Here is an 8,353-nt window from a genome sequence, read left to right as displayed (position 1 = left end):
GACCAGCTCCATCTGGCGCGTTCATGCGTCTGTCTGCCAAAGGTCATCTCAGACTAACGGATTAAAAGGCCGAAGACGGATGAAGAACCTGCCAATCATCTCAGGCCTTCGCTATCATGGAGCCGTTTCCTAAGTGATTTGGTTTATTCGGACCTCGTTTTTTATCGATCTGCTTATGCGCGTACCAGTCTGATCCACCATCTGTCTCCGGACTGACTCGTGGGAATTGAACCCACCGTCTCGGTTCCTTTCCCTTCTTTCTTTCTGTGTTTGTATTTACGAGGTCAGACAAAAACACCCTCGAGTTTACTTTAACATCGCGAGCCGCTCTCAACCTCGGGGTGGGAATGTCACGCACGCCGTCTCGGGAGTCGGTGTGAAATGCAGGAGCGAGTGGATTTTGTGCGTTTTGTCACGCACACACACACACACACACACACACACAGTCGCGCTGCGATTCTATTTTCCTCTGTGCTTATCTCGTACTGTGAAGGCATGTTTCACGGGACGGGTGTCGACGCCGTACCTGTCGGGCCCTGATTGGCTGCCGCACACAAACACGCCACCCGTGTTCATGAACTCAAAGGAGCTGCCGGAGTTGTTTTCTAGCTAATTGCCTATGCTAATTTTATCTCCAGAGTAGCAGTAAAAGCATTAGTGCAAAGCTTTTCTTGGCACTGAGATGGTTTTTTTCTTTCCCCCCCGACATCTTTGAAATAATAAAAAAAAAGAAAAATCTGGCAAACTTCAGAGCCTCCAGTAAACGCTGATTGTTAAAAGTTCCTCATTCATCCGAACGGCGGCACGCAGACAAAACGCTGATTCATCATCCCGACTCCTTCGCTGTGTTTTCTTTTTAATTGGGAAGAGTCACAACAGAACTCCGACAAAGCAGCAATGATTCACGCTAACATCAGATAGCTGAGAGGACAGCCTGGGCTGTGACCTTTGAACTCCTGAGATATTCCCATTTGGATGTCTCGGTATTGACTCGCAGGGAATTGGCTCGGCTAATTGCTATTTGCATAGCTTTGAGTATCCCAGCGCTGCACCCGTGACATTTCAGTCTTCTGTCTCTTTCCTCCGTTTCCCCGGCTCCATCTTGTTCCTCACATTCCGGGGACGGGAATTAGACGGTGTTTGGCGTGTGATTAAGTATTCATGCTTAAAGTAGCGACGGGCAGATCTCGGGAGAGACAGCCGTGGAGGAGGAGCGCAAACATTAATATGCGCGTAATAACTCTGTCTGCCGATCTGTCTCTGGCCTGCTTTTGGTGAATTTTAAAATGTTGAATTTGAAAGGATGAATGGGGGGACGGGGAGGGGGGGGGCGACACCCCCTATGTTTCTATTTTTTTGCAGATAGAAGTCGATATCAATGAGCACGCTTGCGGAATAGCGGTGGAAAGCTGGGGCCCAATTGGGCCGGAGTAGAACCCTTAACATACCTCATTTCGTTCCACTTGAAAGACGATGCAAAGATGGCGCCTGTACTTTATTATTCCACCGTTGTCACGCCGTGCGCTTGTCTCTCTCTTTATGGCCGCTTGTATATTTACGTGGCGTGCGCCTGTGTGGGCGTGCTCATGCCGTTTCCTGCACCGTGTCTTCGTGTTTGTCTTGCAGTATCTCAGCGTGTGTGTGTGTGTGTGTGTGTGTCTTCCAGAGTGAAATGTCAGTCTCATTTCGGTTTTATTACTTGAGGGACGAGAAGGAGGGCTTTACTCTGTAATCTCAGCCCCCCCCCCCGGACCAACCTGGGAACGCATTCACCCGAGCTGCACGGCGGCTTTTATTCACCCGATCCTCCGACTATTCCATTATTGCTGCAAAACATTTAGTTTTGTCTGCGCTGGCTGGTCCGGTCACCAAAAGGGCCTTCGACTGGCTGACTGATTGCGATGGATTGGCCTATTGGGGGGGGGGGGGGGGGGGCTACTGAATATACGGCTCTTGTCGAAGGCCTTCCGTCCAGAACTCTCTGTGAGGATTAGCTGAAGATGAAAGATGTCAGAGAGGTTCTAAAGGCTCGTCTCACGCGTCCAACCGGGATCAAGAACAACTCGGACTTTTGTTAAAAACCGCTTGGATCTCAAGTCCTGTGAGCGATGTCAGGAGAACGATGATTAGAAAGACGGCGTCCGTAAGGCCCCCCCCCCCCCCCCCCCGGCCGCCATCGTCCGACGAGACAGAGCGGTGAGGCTCCACTTTTAGAAAAGGATCGTGCCGAATCCGTTTTAGCATTCAGGAAGTGAACGCGTTCTCTTTTCTGTGGCTTTCATCATTCAGAATCGGGACCCTCGGTTTTCAGAGGAAATAGAACATGAAGAACTAGAATGGGATGAATCCATCCCTCCGTCAACCTGCAGGAAGACAAGAGAGAGGGAGGGAGGGAGAGAGGGATGCAGGAAGACCGGAGAGAGAGAGAGAGAGAGAGGGAGAGGAGGATGCACCTGATGACGAGCGTAACTACATTCACGGCTCCCAGCTTGTTTAAAGAACGGCTGAATGATATTTTTGGCTGATTTTAGATTCTCCTCTCCTCGTTTCCTGTGATCTGTAACTCCCCTGATATTCTTATCGGCTTTAATTGATATCCTGCTGATCCTGCACTAAAGTGCTGCTCGCTTTAGCTCCTCCTGATAATTCCAGGCTGTCATTCTGTCCTCTGCCGCTGCAGAAGGGAAAGTCCTCTATAAATAAAGTGATGGTTACGGCTGAACCGCTACCCGGCGCCGCGGGGGGGGGGGGGGGGAGGGGGCTGCGCTTTATTCTGCCGTCTGGTTCCAGCCAGCGGACGCTCCATCACAGCTGTGGTTTAGCGCTCGGTGAATATGTTACCATGCCAATGAGGCCTGTGTAGATCCGGCCGCACCTTCTCCTGAAGCTAGCCGGTGAGCCGCTGCTGCGTGGGAAGAGGAAACCGTTCCCCCCCGAGGCGGGGCCGGGCGGGGGGCCGGGCGGGGGCCGGGCGGGGGGCCGGGCGGGGGGCCGGGCGGGGGCCGGGCGGGAGCCGGGTTTGGGTTTTTTCACACTCCAAAGAAACGAGGTGGCGGAAGGGCAGAGGTGGAAGGAGGAGGCGAAGGCGCAGACCAAATTGAAATCCGAGTCAGTGGATGAAGAAGAGGGACTCTTCATTTTGCCGTGTTGTGCATCCGTGTATATGCCCCCCCCCCCCCCCCCCGTCGCTGTCTCCGGGCGCCGCAGCATCCCCGCGATGATTGATACGCACCGAGAGCGAAGCTAGCTACAGAGAAGATCATGCATAAAAGATGAACACAGTTTATTGTGTTTTCCTGGGGGCCGGGGGGAGCGCTGAAGTTATGGATTTATGCGGCGTGTGATTGGATGACAGCCTGGACTCGTGGGATAGATGCTGAACGGGGGGGGGGGGGGGGTTAGGGGCGAGAACTCCTGTCGGACAGAACTTCTGCTGGGGGGCCGGTTTCAATCCCAGCAATGGAAGGTGGCGCCGTCGATGCCTTTGACCCCCCCCCCCTCACCTCTTCATTCAGCGGTGGACTGACGGCCGGCCCGTATCGGATTGTCGCTCCGTTCCTTTACGGGTTTGATCGCATTAAAACGCAGACGATCCTGGAGGGCGATCAATCGGTAGCAGCCAATCGGCTGCCGGATCATTCCCACCCGGGTCGCTGGCACGGAGCTGCACTTATGAAGGTGGACCTCACGATGACGGACAGGACTCCCACGGCTGCCGGTATTGATCGGTGGTCAGCGTGAGTCGAGCTTATTGATCGGCTTTGATTCCTTTGTTTCATCGCCTCCTGGCTCAACTAATTGGGCGATTCTTTGTCGACAAGATTGACTTTTATGCCTGATATTACGGAGCTCTATTTATTCCCTTGAGGGGAAAACAAATTAAAGGGAGTGTGCCCCCCCCCCCCCCCGCTTTCCCTCTGATATGATTCATATGAACCCGTTTTTCTGGAAGACGCTCATAAATCAGAGAAGAAATCATTATTTTCTCATAAACATGATGAGATTGCTCTCATGTAAAAGCACTTTATGAGATGGGCAATCTATCCTCCCCGTCACCTGACGGCTGCCTGGCTCTCTGATTGGCTGAGCGGCGTTAGCGGGAATGCCGTTTCATTAAAAGGAGACGTCCGGACGCTTCCCATCCGCCTCTCTGCAGTGATCCCTGCATCTATTGGCTCCTCCTCCTCCCTGTGAGGGACGGGCTGTCTCCGTGGCGACTCACTGGCCGGCTAGTAAACATGGACGCCGGTCCAGCCCCCGGGCCCGTATTGACCGATGCATTACTGGGAGGTTTGTCCAACTGGAGTGATTACAGGGCTTAGCTGAGATTTACTCAGCGGTGAGGGAGACGAACCGCATCGCAGGCAGCAGGTTGCAGGTTCAGATCCCCGGGGACGGCGTGGAAAGAGGACAAATCTGCACTTCGGTGGGGCATCTTGGAGGGGGGGGGGGCTGATGTAAGCTGCATACGTAGGGCTGGGTCCAGAGACGAGTAGAGGCGTGGCTCCTAAACGTCCTCTACTTGGTGCGGCGCTGCCCGGGAACGGTGTGTGTGTGTGTGTGTGTGTGTGTGTGCGGACGTTTCAGCTTCTCTTGCTTTTATGACGCTTTCCACTGGGGGGCCTGGGACCATTAGCTCTAATGAAGATGACGGAAGTATCCGGCTTTCTGGGGATTATTTCCCTGAAGAGTCCTCCCGCCCGTCCGGTGGCGTTCACGCCTCCTCTGGGACCGGCGCCTCATCGGTGGCTTTATTACAGGTTTGCCTCCTTCAACGCTCTCCATGGGGGGGGGGGGGGGGGGGGGGGAGCAGACATCGCCTGGCCGCCAGCATGCACACGCGGCCTGTCCTCCACGGGGGCCTGTGGTTCCGCCATGTTTAGTTACGCTCTTCAGAATGGAGAGCTCCTCTTTTCATTACCCTCGCCTTTCAAACGGGCCACGCCATGGCAACATGTGGCAGGGATCAATTTGAATGTCATTAACACGGGCGGCTTCCAGGCCCGGCCTTCATTCTCCCCCCAACCGCAGTAATTGAATCAAGGAAACCGGCGGCGGCGGCGGCGGCGAGCGTCTGGTCAAGCAAACAAAAGGATTATTAACATCGCCGACGACTTTGTATTTACAGGAGCGGCTGAGGGAACTGTGCCATTTACAAAGCAATTTACCGCTGTGATGATGCAAGAATAAATAAATGGGAATGTGTTGCGGGGGGGGGGGGGGGGGTCACGCATGTCCTCAGACGAGCTCTCAGTGGCTGGGGACTATTTTAATACGCTGCTGTTTAGCAGTCCCTGCACGGCTTCCGCTAACTTTTAAGAAGATTAGCGGCACAGCTGAGGAGCGGCCGACGTGACGGTGTCAGCTAAGCGGGGGCTTTCCTCGCTCGGTTCTGGTTCTGCGGTCCCGTTTCAGACGGCGGCGTTACTCTGTTTTCTGAGACGAGGAAAAAAAGACGGATCCCAGGCCCATCTGCAATTTGTCTTGATTAAGGGTCTCCGTCTGAGAGCAGCCGTCTCTACTTGGTGTCTTTTCCCATCTGCAGTTTATTTCATTCCAGCGTACCCCCCCCCCCCCCCCCCAATCCTGTCTATTTAACACCCCCACCTCAAGAGATTAGCAGATTAGAAGAACCCTTTTTTTTATTCCTACCTGCCGCCTTTTTCAGGTGGAATTGACAGGAAGATGAAAAGAATCGGCGAAAACAACTCTTCCCAACCGTCCCGACTCTTCCCGGCTCCCTCCCGGGTCACGTGACACGGCGGTTATTATGCAGCCGAGATGCGTGGCGTGACCGGGCCTATTTCTCCAGCGCGGTGTGTGGAGGCCCTATCACACACTTCAGCAATGCGTAGCCAATAACTGAAAAATAAACGCATGGCTGAAAAATGAAAAGCGATGGAGGCATACGAAGTGCTGGAGATGAGAGAAAGGGGTGGAGGAGGAGGGGGGGGGGGGGAGGTGAAGCAAAGGATGGAGGATCTAGCAGGCTGGCTGGTATTAGCAGGGAAAGCCTCTCCACTTCTGCTCGATAAGAGATGGCCCTGGCCAATGATGTGGAATGGTTTTGATTGGCTGAGCCTGATCCCCCCCCCCCAGCAGAGCGAACCGCCGGCGCCGCCGTAACGCTGTCGGATATTTCATACTCCGGCCCAGCGGCCGTGACGACCGCAGGGCGCGGCGTCCCCGCTCTCATGCCGTTCCACCTTCCGTACGTCCCTCCTGCTGCCGTGACGACCAGAGACGCTTTAAATGTTCTCATTTATCCGAGAAGGTCCCGTCGGGACAAAGATCTCTTCTCCAGGGAGTCCGAGTTCAGGTGCAGCTTCCAGGACTCGTGCGTTATTCCAGCTGTTTGTCGGGACCCCCCCCCCCAAACATCTGGCGGTTCCTTCGTTGACGCGTCCGATCCTAAAAACGTCTCGCAGGAAGTGAAACCTGCGGCGACTTTCAGGTGTGACTTGAATTTGTTTGATCTGACTTCACCAAAGTGAAGCGACTCCTGGGCATCCTGACCCCTCTGTTACCCGGCCAACCAGCTGGCTATGATTATGTAGTGTGGAGGGGGGGGGGGGAGGAGCCATCTGGAGCAGCCGGTGCTTAAAACAAGCTACTACCGTTGCGCGGCGTCCCTGCTGTGTGTGGAAACACGCGTGAATGACAGAAACACGTGGGCGGATGTGGCAGGAACAGCCGGGGGGGGGGGGGGGGGGGGGGGGGGGGGGGGCTATGCCGATGTCGTTCAGGGGGCAAGAGCAGTCACCTCTGAGGTGGAGTAGAGTTCAATGATGATGATGATGAAGAATCCTGCTGCTTTACTCTACCCTGGTAAACTGTGATGAATCGGGGGGTGGGGGGGGGGTCACAGGAAGTGACAGCTACAGTAGCTTCAGCTGAAGAGGCTCCGTTTTGGGATTGACTACATTTAACGGCGTTTAACGAGCCGCTAAGTGACTCAAAGTGTTAATTAGCTCTGATTATTTTAGATAAAACTTAAATGATGCTTGAAGTGAGACGAGGGACAGAGAACGTGGGCGGGGGGGATAAAACAATATTTAGTGAGAGGCCAGAATAATAGATTATAATTAGAGGCGTGCAGCAGAGGGACGAGGTCGTCTCCGATAGGGGGGGGGGGGGGGGGCGTGTGGCTATCAGACAGGCAGCTGTCGGCGCTCTGGAGGACCCGTGCTGTGTTCCCACCGTAATCTGGGCCGCGGCGTTTGATTCTGTGGTTATCTTGGCGTTGTGGCGCGGCGCCGTGCCGTCCTCGCCTCGACCCGCTGTCCGAAGGTCAAACCGGCGGCCGCCGCCGCAGGTTACCCACCGGCAGAGGTGACCGTGGACAAAAGGACCGGACTGTCATTTCGACATTGAGGCCGGGGTCCGTTTGAAGTCTTATCGCGGCGAGCTGCAACAGACTAGCCGCCCCGTAGCCTCGCCGCTATCAGATGAGATGATAGCAGGAGGAGCGATAGCAGGAGGAGCGATAGCAGGAGGAGCGATAGCAGGAGGCGATTCAGCGACTCCTGGAGGAGATGAAAAGGCTTCGTGGGAGAGGACGACCTCTCCGTCGCCTTCCAACACGTCTTTGCGTGATGAAGACTCCTAAAAGAGAAGGTTATTGGCTACGATGAAGGATCAGCTGACTGAGCTTCCAGGCGGGCAATGTAGATGTCTTTGTTGCTGGGCGACCCCCCCCCCCCAGCTCACCGGCTGAGATAGCCCTCAGCAGCTGGTGGCGCTGGTTTGTGGAGGACGCTAGCGCTAACGTAGCGCTGCGACGGCCCCCAAAAATAACACAGAGTCACAAGTAGCACTTAAATTACCCCGTTTCAGACATAAAAACCTTCAGGCTGTGTGTGTGTGTGTGTGTGTGTGCGTGCGTGTGTGTGTCCTCGTACGGGGCAGGGTTTCCATAGAGACTAGGCCGGCTAATCCGGCGAGCTGTGGAAGACGGAGCGTGCAGGTCTGAAGTGCTCAGCGTTACGGCGGCTCCTAAAAGCCCCCCCGCCTCTCAGCGCCTTAGTCTTCATTACCTCCACATCCCCTTTTGATTGGCTGCATTTATCCTGAGCACCCTGGGTTTGGGAGGGGGGAGACCGTAACTCCATAGCGCCCCCCCCCCCTCCCCAACGACGCACGAACGCCGTCGTTGAAGTTGTCATGGCAACCCTTGAAGGCAAGGATTTGTTCTCGTAACTTGTTCTCGTTTTCTGTTCCCGGCGGTTTTTAATACCCGCTCCGTAGCACGCCGCGGCGCAGTGTGGGCGTCGGGATGCTAAAAACGGTCCGAACGCCCTCTGGAGGTGCCGGCGTGCAAGAATGAGCTGGCATTCCGATTGGTCCGGGTGGG

This window comes from Brachionichthys hirsutus, chromosome 22 (genome assembly GCF_040956055.1).
Source record: "Brachionichthys hirsutus isolate HB-005 chromosome 22, CSIRO-AGI_Bhir_v1, whole genome shotgun sequence".
Taxonomy (NCBI): domain Eukaryota; kingdom Metazoa; phylum Chordata; class Actinopteri; order Lophiiformes; family Brachionichthyidae; genus Brachionichthys; species Brachionichthys hirsutus.
The sequence above is the reverse complement of the archived record's forward strand: the minus strand, read 5'-3'. Positions refer to the sequence as shown.